This window comes from Equus quagga, chromosome 11 (genome assembly GCF_021613505.1).
Source record: "Equus quagga isolate Etosha38 chromosome 11, UCLA_HA_Equagga_1.0, whole genome shotgun sequence".
Taxonomy (NCBI): Eukaryota; Metazoa; Chordata; class Mammalia; order Perissodactyla; family Equidae; genus Equus; species Equus quagga.
Genome location: NC_060277.1, coordinates 53,527,233 through 53,538,730, shown reverse-complemented (window position 1 = coordinate 53,538,730; position 11,498 = coordinate 53,527,233). Strand labels below are relative to the sequence as shown.

Genomic DNA, 11,498 nt, shown 5'->3' with positions numbered 1-11,498 from the left:
CTGAAGCTAGTGTCAATACGGACGGGCACGGAGGAGAGTACTAAAAGCCTAAAAACACTGATTATCTTCAGAAAATGTAATGAGTCAGTTCCTACCTTCTTGATGTCAGATTTTTATAAAGAACATTACATCACATAAAGTCTGAAAAAGAATGGAAGCCAGAGTAAATAGAGCCGTGCCCCAAAGAGTCTTCAGTCTCTCAGCAGACACAGCTTAGCCGGTGTAGTCACAGTCAGACGATTTTTATCCAGACCGTGGTAACAAAACAGAAGTGTGTACATTGGAACATAGTTGTCTAACTTATAAACGTATACAAAATTTTATGTATACATGTAAATAAAAGGACTTTGTCTGCCTCCAGAAATGTACGTGCTTTTCATTTGTCCAATGACTCACACATGAGATTTTATAAAGTTTAACTAAATAATGAAATGTACAATATATACCAAATGTATTTCACCTTAAAAACATTTTTATTTTAAAAAACTCAATACTTATTCAACATTCTACAGCATATCTTCATTTAAGTTCTGAAGACTTAAATATTATTTCATTGAGAATATGGTACTTCCTGACTGAGTTTCAAAACAAAGTTAAACATTAGGAGCTCCAATGACACTAAGTATTTATAGGTAAAATAACGTGATCTCTTGGGTTTGCTTTAAAATACTTCAGATGTTTCAGAAAAATAAAGATTGGGGGTATAGATGAAATAATTCAGAATGTCGGTAATTGTTGAAGTTGGAAGATGAGTATAAATGGGCTCATTATATTATTCTCTTCTTTTGTATATGTTTTAAATTTCCATTGATAAAAACGAAGAACAAGAAAGATATTAACTGAATAAAAATTATGCAGTCTCTATTTAAAAGAGAAAGGAGTAGTAACACTGAGATGCATCAACTTATATCAATAAAGGTGATACAATTTTGATTTTATGCTTTAAAATGACCATGTTAGGTACTTTCTGTGATAGTATTAATTTAGCATGGATGTAAAAGATTTTAATTATATATAGAAACTGCAAATATTTAATATGTTCAAATGTTATCTTAAAGTATTTATAAAAAGTTAACTTTGGAAATGAAAATGTGATCTTTTTAGACAAGGTGAATAGTCTCATATTCATCATTTTCCATCTTTTTAGAGGGGACTGGCACAGCTGGACAGCCTCTGGGGTGAAGAGCAGACCTCTCCAGAGACATTGCAGGCAGAGGTTCATCTTGACAGCTCAGTAACCCTGTCTGCAGCTCCTCTTTGCACAGGAGAAGCTCTGGACATTTTTCTGACAGAAGAATTTTAGGCACTATTTATTTATTTATTCTTTTTTTTTTAAGATTGGCACCTGAGCTAACATCTGTTGCCAATCTTCTTTTTCTTCTTCTTCTTCTTCTTCTCCCCAAAGCCCCCCAGTACATAGTTGTATATTTTACTTGTGGGTCCTTCTGGTTGTGCTATGTGGGACGCCGCCTCAGCGTGGCCTGATGAGCAGTGCCATGTCAGTGCCCAGGATCCGAACTGGCAAAAACCTGGGCCGCTGCAGCGGAGCGCTCGAACTCAGACTACTCGGCCACGGGGCTGGCCCCTAGGCACTATTTACTGATATATATTTTCAAGCACCTGGTCAATAATATGTAACATAATTACTAAATCATATCTCTTTTTGTTTTGCAGTGAGCAAGAGAAATGAAACTGTATTCATGGCAGATAAGTAATAAAATTTTATCTTAGTTTAGATGGATTTAATAATGCTATTTGCCGCTCTGTATTAGATTTCATCTACATATGGGGGGAAAAGTTCTTAAAATTAAGTACATTTGTTTTTCAAAAGAATCAGTTGCTTCACCATCACACACCAACCTGAAATCAGGCGATTGTGCTTACATGGATGAGTGGTGCTTGAGAGCCACCTGGCGGCTCCCCTCCTCCATGCAGCATGGTTTTTCTCTGATCCTCAGGCAGGAGCAAACCCCTGGGGCGCCAAATGCTGAATTAAAATAAGACTTTATTTACCAGACAGAGAGATCATCTACTCAAAGACCGTAGAATCCTGAACCTCATAACATAACAAGGTCTCTATTTTGAAATATATAAACGGCTCTGTTCTATTATGGCCAAATACTCTTTAATAATACAAAAATTGAATGGCAAAAAATTAGCAGTATATGTTATTTTTAAATAACCTATCATGTTTTAACATCTCAGTTTAAGAGCATGAGTCATTAAGGAATTATGAATCAGAAAACCAGGGGTCACATGTTTAGTGTGATCTTCGGGCAAGTGAAGAGAATTATCCTTGTTTCGAGTGGAAGAAAATAATTTTGAAATACTTTTTTTCTCCATGCTTTCTTGTCTCCTCCCCCAGTCAGTAAGAAAGTTGTTAAGTCAAGGAAACAAGAAAGAAAAAGTCAATATTCAATGCAGTTTTGGTTTGTTTAGTGACTTACCAAATGGGTCCCCAGGGTAGCAGCAGATAAAGTTTACATATATCAGTCCATTGGGAAAACAGTAGAAGGAGCCAGCCAATTTTTCCGCATGCATCAGTCACACCTCAGCTGCTGTTGCCCAATTCTGTGTCTTCTTCCTCGCAAAGTCATATTCGTCCTCTTCGTCCTAGTTCAAATCCTGTATGTTCCATGACTCCAAATACTCCCAGCCTGAGAGGCTCTTTCCATCTTCTACACACCTTCACGCTTTGTGACGTCCACCTTGTAACTCACAGGTGTGATCACATCTGCCTCTAAGTCAGCGGTTCTCCTTGACTGCAATTAGAATCACACTGAGAGTTTTTAAAAAATGAAGGGATCCAAACCCAGAGAACCTGATTTAATGGGTCCAGAATGGGGTAACAGGGATCAACAAATTTTAAAAGCTCTCCAGGTGATTCTAATTTGAGCCAGGTTACAAACTTTGGGGTAGATTGTCAGTTCCTGAAAGGTGGGGACTGTGTCTTCTTCTTCAACTCTGAGGAAGCAAGTTGTATTGGACACACTAAGGGCTGGCAAAGATGAAGCAACTCCAAAATCTACATGTTTGTTAAGAAATAAGGCAAGAACCGGTCCAATTGCAGCTTCTTATAAATAGATTCACAGGCTCTGCTAACAGTATGCCACTACCCCATTGCCCAGAAGACTAACGAGGGTGCAAACAGCTCCTTTTCTACTCAGTTCAATGCAATTCAATAAAAGTATTCAGCATGCAGGTGTTTTTTAAATAAAAAACTGCATTGTAACATATCCATATATATACAGAACAACATATGCATAAAGTCATGAATTACAAGATTATTTATAATAGGAAAATATTGGAAATAATCAATGCTGATTTATAGAGGACTGGTTGAATAAATTATGGAATGGAGTACCATGCAAACACAAAAAAGAAGAGAATAAGAGAGATCTCTATGAATTAATATGGAGTAATTTCCGGGATATATGTTAAGTAAACACATCAAGTTTTAAAAATCTATTCTATCATCCTACTGTGTAAGAAAGAAAAGGAAATATATGTTTGTTTTGCCAAAAAGAAGAAAAGAAATACAAACAACAAAAAAGTGAAAATGTTTACCTATAGAGGATGGGTGGGAATGCAATAGAAATAAGGATGGAGTGACGCTTCTGTGAGCATAGCATCTTACATAGTTTTAACCTTTGAACCACGTAAATGTTTTCATATAATCAAAAATTAAATTAAATGACTGTAAAAAAATTAAATTGAACACAAACAAACAAATGAACCCAATGGTATCAAATTATAACATAATCAAACAGAAAAAAGAATTAATTCAAGCAACTTTTGAACCCATTACAATACATCCTTAGTGGGATATATTCCAAAGACAAAAAGAAAGGAAATCTGAAACTTTACTCAGTATTGAATTGTTAGAAGTGATATTGTGTTGAAACTCTGAAATTATTTTATGCATATTGTAGGACACAGTAAGTAAGTTAACATATTATAGTTACTAGGAACCAAGATTTTCACTGTAAAAAATTGTTATACATGTATATATAATAAGCATATATATTAAACAACAAGAATAAACCCTGAAATATTAAATTTGAATTGTATTATTTTTAAAACTAAATTAGAAAAAAGCAATCTCTAACCCATGAAAATAAAATTATGTTCAATTGGTGCTACAACCACACAGAAAAGAACTTTTCCAAGTAGTTTTAAAATATAAAATGTGATTGTACATCTCTAGAGAGATAAACCTTAAGGATGAAAAGAACTACCAAAAAACCTTCTGTACTTCTTTCCGGTAACCATATTGTGGAGAACGGTGTTATTGTGAGATCATGTACGCAGTGCAGAAGGAAGCAAATCAGTGATCGTGTGACGTGCTGTTTCTTTTTCCTGGTGTCATTGAGAACCAGAATTCTTAGCAAGGGAGAAGAGAAAAAAATGTAAGACAGAAGTGGTTCGTAAGAAGCCTGTAGTCCTAGTTTTGAATTGGATGTTTTAGTATAACTCCGGATGTAATTCCTCTTTAAAAGGAATTTCTGGTTCTCTCCACTGAAAAGGCCTAAAAACAACGATTATCCCATTGGCAATGAGTATCCCTAAAGCCTAGATTGTGCTCATTTAAATACTATTTCACAGTAAAAGAAACCAAGACTCTTGGAGAAGTGGCTGGTTCCAGGTCTCAGGCAGAGAAAATACAAGGTAAGCCTAGAACATCTTACCCCACAAGGCAAGGAAGTGCTCAAAGACGAGTGACATTATGTCTTAATTCGAGAAGGCTTCCCCTAGCTCAATCTGGGATAACCTGAGCATCAAAGGCGACTGAAAACAGTAAAGGATTATGACATATCAAATCAAAAATAGAGTCCATACTGATACTTAAAAAAAAGAGAGAGAGAAGAAAGAGACAGGAGAGGAAAAACTGTTTTTGATACAAGAATGACAGCTAAAACTGTAAAAGAATGAAAGAGTTGTTTTAAGCTAACCTTTCTCCCTTCCCCAATGCAATGACTGATTTAGGCAAGAATCATTGATGGATAGTGGAACCATTGGTTAAAGGTTGATGGGAACAGTATATTCGCATGGTCTCTAAATAGCCCATGAAATGCTTACTAATTTTAAAGAGGGCAATATTCCTTCAAAATGGAGCCATCTGGCAGTCTGCCCGTGACTAAGTGGTCATACTTGGCACCACCAATAATGAGACAAACTGACTGACAGCTTCCTGACATCATGCAATAAGCACACACCAACTATGAACCTGCATTGCCAGAATGTTTAATCTAAATCTAATCATAAGACAAATTCAGAATGTGAGACATTCTAAAAGACAATTAGTCTGTATTCTTCAAAAATAGCAATGTCATGAAAAACCACACAAGGTGGAGGGGATATTGGAGGTTGAAGAGACGGACACAGCAACAAAATATAATGTATGAACCTTGATCATATCTTAAATCAAAACACAAAACAGCTATAAAAATTATTCTGCGCACAGTTGGGGAAATTCCAATATGAGCTGTCAGTGAGATGGTATTATGAAAGTACTGTTTTCTAGATGTGATAACGGTAGGAGATTGTCCTTATTCTTGGGAAACGCATGCAGACTGTCGTGATGACGTCAACTTATTTGTAAATGGCTTGGGAAAAAAGGGTGTGTATATGTACATATATATACAAATCATCCATAGACAAAATATATTTATGACATATATTTATATACATATGTTATATATACAATTTAGAGACAGATGGGTGTTCATTGTACTTGTCTTTCAAATTCCTGTAGGTTTTAAATTTTTCAAAATAAAAAGTTGGAAGAAAAAAGAACCATATTTTTTGCTAAGAATGTTACAAAACAAAGATTATATAAGGCAAAAAAAAAAAAGCTCATAAGTAACATGGCTTTCAAAAGATGGAGACATTCTCTATTGTGGAGATCAGGAAAGCCTTCATGGAAGGAATTGCAGTTTTAAATGTAAAGGTTTTGAGTTAGGAAGGACCTTAGAAATCATCTAACTCAACTCCCTCATTTTGTAGATGAGAAAATTGAGTCTGAGGGGCCAAGCGGCTTGTCCAAATTCAACAAAGGTTTAGTGCAAAGCTGTGAGATCTACAGCCCAGCATCCGGAATGGCTTCCATTAATCCATCTATTGAGCAACTCCTACACCAAGCTGCCCTACATCCCGGTTGAGAGGGACTAAGAAGGACACACTAAATAAGGAAATGTATTCGAAGCTCAATCATTTCAAGTTTCAAAATAAAATTTAAAATCAATTTGGCAAAGAAGAAGGTAGAAGAATTGCTGGCTTTGAAGATAGAGGAAGGGGTTCAGGAGCCAAAGTATGTGGGCAGCCTCTGGAAGCTGAGAACACCCTCAGCTGACAGCCACCTAGCAAACGGGGACGACTTCAGTCCACAACTGCAAGGAACGGGATTCTGCCAACAACGTCAAGGTGCAAGGACACGGCAAGGACGTGGCTTCTCCCCGAGAGCCTCCAGAAAGGAATGCAGCCCCGTCGCCATCCTGACTTGAGCCTGTGAGCCCCACACCGGATGTCTGATCTACGTAACTGTGAGATAATAAATTTGTATTGTTTTAAAAAAATTGATTGGGCAAAAATAGGAACCAGGGATTTATTGGCTCATATAACTGAAAGACCAGGGGTAGAGACTACAAACAGGTTTCATCCTCCACCGAGACAAAACTCAAAGTATATGTACTATTTCTCTTCCTACTTTGGCTCCACCTCTGTCTGTCTATTTACGGACAGACATTTCCTTCATGTCACAGAGGATGGATACAGCCACAGAAAACTCCAGAACGACATCTTCTCAGTTCAGCAACCTCAGAGGAAACAGAGGACTTCCTCTCAGTGTCCATTAATAATATCCCATGGAAGATTAATGATTGCCTCAGATTGGATCGGGTAAAAAAATCTCTGACCTGAAGGACAGAGTACTATTTTTGGCCAGATCTGGGTCACACGCAGCCCCACAGCCCACTGGTAAGCCGACAGATAACTGACAGCCCCACCACTGCTCCTGCGCACTCCACCCTCTAGCCACACGGAGCGAGAGGGGGCAGATTCCGTGAGCTGAAGGGTGAAAAGGAATGCTGGGAGAACAAAACAAGAGGTAATCTCTCCAATAAATGAACAACGGGAACAAATTATAAAGATAAAAATGCATGTGAACTGTTGAGAGAACGGCAAAGGTCAATCCAGAGGGGTTCTGGGGAAGAATGAGGGAAATGTCCTTGGAGCCACATTGTGGAAGCGAGTGAGTGAAATGACAGGCTGGAGAACGTGGTACTTAATTAGGTAGAAAGCGCAGAGCCGCTGGCTTTTTTTAAAAAACCCACAATGGCATGATTTAATCTGGGATGTGGGAAGATTATCAGTCATCAGTGTTTAATAATGTTTCTCAAAGTGTAGTCCTTGGCCCACTAATATCAGAAATCACCTGGGTACGTTGTTAAAAATGCAAAATCCTGGGTCCCACCCAAATTTACCAAATAAGAATCTCTGAAGGTGGGTCACGGGTGGCTGCATTTTAAATAAGCATTGTAGGTGTTATTTCTACATTCTAAAAGCTGAGAACAAACAGGGTAGGATTTTAATAGGAAAAAAGTGTTTAACAGTAAGCCTGAATGATTCATTTCCAAAATGTTTTAGTGAAATGGAATTCTCCCCCTTAGTCCTCATGCATTTTGTCTATCCCTAACTAGCTGTGTGATGGGGCAATAATTTAGCAGCTCTGAACCAGTTACCCAGGCTAAAAAAAGTAAAATTTGGACTAGTTAATCTCCTTTTAAACATTATGATATCATGGTTTTTACATCCTGCCTTGACATATTTCTACACCAGTGTGCAGTAAAGGGTAATTCAGCAGGCCTAGGCTGCTCAAACTCTGCACATTATGAAGAAAAGACGCCCTGGATGGCTCCTAGGAGGTAACTTCTGAGTCCTGGGCATTTCCTGCTGATAAGAGTGTTTTGTATGCCTCAGGCCTTGGGCCATGCTGGTGGATTTGGCCTACGGTGGGCTGGACACTGAGTAGCTAACGAAGGTCAGTCATGTGGGCACCCACATGCCTATGTGACTGATGCCCAGTAAAAATCCTGGATATCAAGGCTCACGAGAGCTTAGCTGGTTCACTACTTTACACATGTTGCTGCATATCATTGCTGGGAGCATTGAGGGCATCACCATACAGCTCCATTGCGAGGCAACACCTGGAAGCTCGTGCCTGATTTCTCCTAGACTCTGGCCATGTACATTTTCCCAATGCTGATTTTAATCTGCATCCTTTCACTGTAATAAACCATAACCATGAATATAACAGCTCTTCTGAGTTCTATGAGTCCTTCCAGCAAATCGTCAACCCTGGTGATTGACACAATCAGCATTTCAACATTATAATACTTTCCATGTGGTTTTCAATTCGATTAAGCTTAAATATTGTTTGAATAGGAGATTTTGTATTAATTTTTCCTTTTGCTGCCCTTTGACTCAATATCTAGCAGAGGTTTATCCTAAAGAAACAATAAGAAATAAGAAAAGCACTATATGAATTAAAACGCTTATTACAGTGTAGTAGAAAATTGAAAACAATCTAAATATTTTAAACAATATAAGTATGGTTTAATAAATGATACTGTTTCGACTTAGTGGAATAGTTATTAAAATGTTTGATTAAAGAACACAACTGTTCCCAGATTGTGTATGCGTGTAGACAAAAACTAAAAGAGAACATGGACAAATAAGAGATAATTTGTTGTAGTGTTTGGATATTTTTTTAATGTTTATTATTGTTGTGATAAAGTTGTTTTTACAATAAATAAATACTTTTAAGAGCCAAATTATAAATTTAATTCGCTGGTTTATGGTACTAATTCAATATTTTGAATATGACCTACTGAAAATCAAGACCATCAATTAACTAAAATAGCCGTTCTAGGTTCCATGTGGAATCCAAGCCCTGTCCACACAGGACTAGGAAATCGGAGAACGGAGCCGTGTGGAGACGTCAGGCAGTGCAAGGACACTGGGCTTTGGGGTCAAAGCCGCTTAGCTGAGTGCCAGCTTCTCTCGCCCCTCCTGTGAGGCTGTGAACAGTTCCCTTCACCTTGCAGAGCCCGAGCCTCCTCACATGGGAAATGAGGATAATAACAGCTGCTCTCTGGAGTTATTGTCTAACTCCGCGAACGTGCCGGCATGAGGAAAAGCTAAGTAAAGTTCAGTCTCTTCTCCCTCCCTCAATTCCGCTCTCAAAGGTTGTAGATGTTAATCTCTATATTTTTTTAAAGTGCTTTTCATTCTGTGATACCTAGTTTCAATATGATATTAATTATGAAGTAATGTAGTCTCATGGCATAAATATGGCCCAATAGATCTGAAAAGAAATCTTAGTTTTTAGGTGATTGGTTTAATGGATAAATACATACATTACATTTTTTTCACTTGGCTAAGTCATAAATTTAATTTTGAAAATCAAATAATCTCATTCAAACCTCTGGTACTAATTTTTAAATCCAAAATAGAGCAACATTAGCGTGTAAAGATTTATCAGAGGTCATTAACGAACCAGAAATAACAACAAAGGTAGAAAAATAATGGAATAAAATAACAGGTGGAAATTCTTACCACAGCCACTGTCACTGCTTTCCAAAAGCTTCTGGGCATTGTATTTTTCTAAGGAGTTCAAAGACGCAAAATTTAAAAATCTTTTCTCTATTTTTAAGTGCACAATACAAAATTGCATACAAATTGTCTTTCCTCGGTTAGCTCAAAAGCAAAATAAAATGATAGTGCACAAATATTTTCACCCAGTTTGCAATAGCTCTTTGGGAATCCAGCCTGTCTGATATGTTACTTGATTATGTTTTTGTGTGGGAAGTACTCTCCCTACCAAAGCATGGCCTTTGTTTGGTCAAACAGGACAGTCAGAGGAAAACAAGCAAGACAATTTTCATTTTCTTACTAGTAGGAGTCAAGCCTGCATTGAGGAAATATTTGTCACGCTCGCCACATTTTTGTCATGCTCTTGTCTCACAGATCCAGTGTCCAACTCTGAAGAAAGAAGAATGGCTGCTGTGTCTAATGTTGGAGAAGCACTCTCTGCCGCCTGCCTGCCCTCCTACAGGGTAGCCAGGCTAATCTTTCTTTCTTTCTTTTTTTTTAATTGAGGTTATGATAGTTTCCAACCTTGTGAATTTCAGTTGTACATTATTGTTTGTCAGTGGTGTTGTAGGTGCACCCCTTCACCCTTTGCGCCCACCCCCACCCCCCCTTTCCCCTGGTAACCTCTAATCTGTTCTCTTTGTCCACGTGTTTAACTTCTACATATGAGTGGAGTCACAGCGAGGTTGTCTTTCTCTATCTGCAGGCCAATCTTTCTAAAACGTTACTTTTCACATCTGAATCCTGCTCAAAATTTCCTCAGGTCTCTCTTTTGTCTCTCGCCTGACGTCCAGGCTCTCCAGCCTGCTGCCAATGATTCCTCCCACCAAAAGCACCCCAGGAACAGGGGCAGACTAGTCCACCTCTGCACCTTTCTTCATCCTGCTACAGCTGCTTAGACACACTTTTATCCAAATCCTAATCATCTTTCAAGACTCAGCTCAAATGCTCTCTCACTCGTAAGAGAGAGGCGTATGGCTCACGCAGTAACTCTCTTGGAATGCCCATAGCAGCTTTTGCCTGAGCTTTTCTTTGGACATTCAATAAAATTCTGCCTTGTACCCCTACCAGGTCTCTTTTATGATCCATCTTCTACTCCAGTTGTTGGAAAATAGTAACTGTATACCATGGAAGCAAAAATTATTATTGTATCTGTGATAGATTGCATAATTGTTTGCAATTGCTCACTCCCTCCTCTGTGAATAAAATATCTTTCCCACCCCCATTGATTTTGGGCTTGCACATTCTGACTTGCTTTGACCAATGGAATATTTGCTACACATCACTTCAGAACAAAAGCTTTAAGAAGGATGACAAGATTCCAGAAGTCTCCTAGTTCCTGTGCCCTCTGCCACAACAAAAGCAGGTTGTACATAAGGCTTTCCTTTCCTTTAGGTCTCAAAATAAGGAGATATATGTGGGAGACTCAGCCAACAGTCTGGAGCAGAATCATAACATCCAACCAGTAGCTGACAATATGAACCTGAACAAGAAATAAATATTTTTGATATTGTAAACCACTGAGAATTTGAGATTGTTTGTCATGTAGTGAAAGCTGACTGATGTGACACCTCATATTTTGTAGCACTATGTCCTGTGTCCACAATATCTCATTTAACTGACACAATAGTCCTGTGTGTTACATACTTCATTCTCCCCATTTTACAAATGAGAAAACAAAGATAAGAGAGGTAAAGTGATTAATCCAAAACACGTATACTGTAAGATTTCAGAATCAGACTCATTTGGCTTTGAAGTTAGATTCTGCCACTTATTGAATATCGTTTCATAGGCTTGATACAATCTCACTAAAACTCAGTCATATGTAAAACAGACAATACTTGAGT

General features: G+C 37.9%; 1 long non-coding RNA gene across 2 annotated transcripts; it reads left to right on the top strand.

Annotated features, from left to right (window-relative positions):
* Window positions 1-7,043: 7,043 nt before the first annotated feature.
* Window positions 7,044-10,718, top strand: LOC124247812 (uncharacterized). 2 transcript variants are annotated; one of them, XR_006890829.1, is made up of 4 exons: window positions 7,044-7,105; window positions 9,105-9,206; window positions 10,027-10,115; window positions 10,415-10,718. It is a non-coding gene; the product is annotated as an uncharacterized LOC124247812 (long non-coding RNA). The 2 variants fall into 2 exon arrangements; XR_006890828.1 differs by having other exon boundaries at window positions 10,358-10,718.
* Window positions 10,719-11,498: the final 780 nt, after the last annotated feature.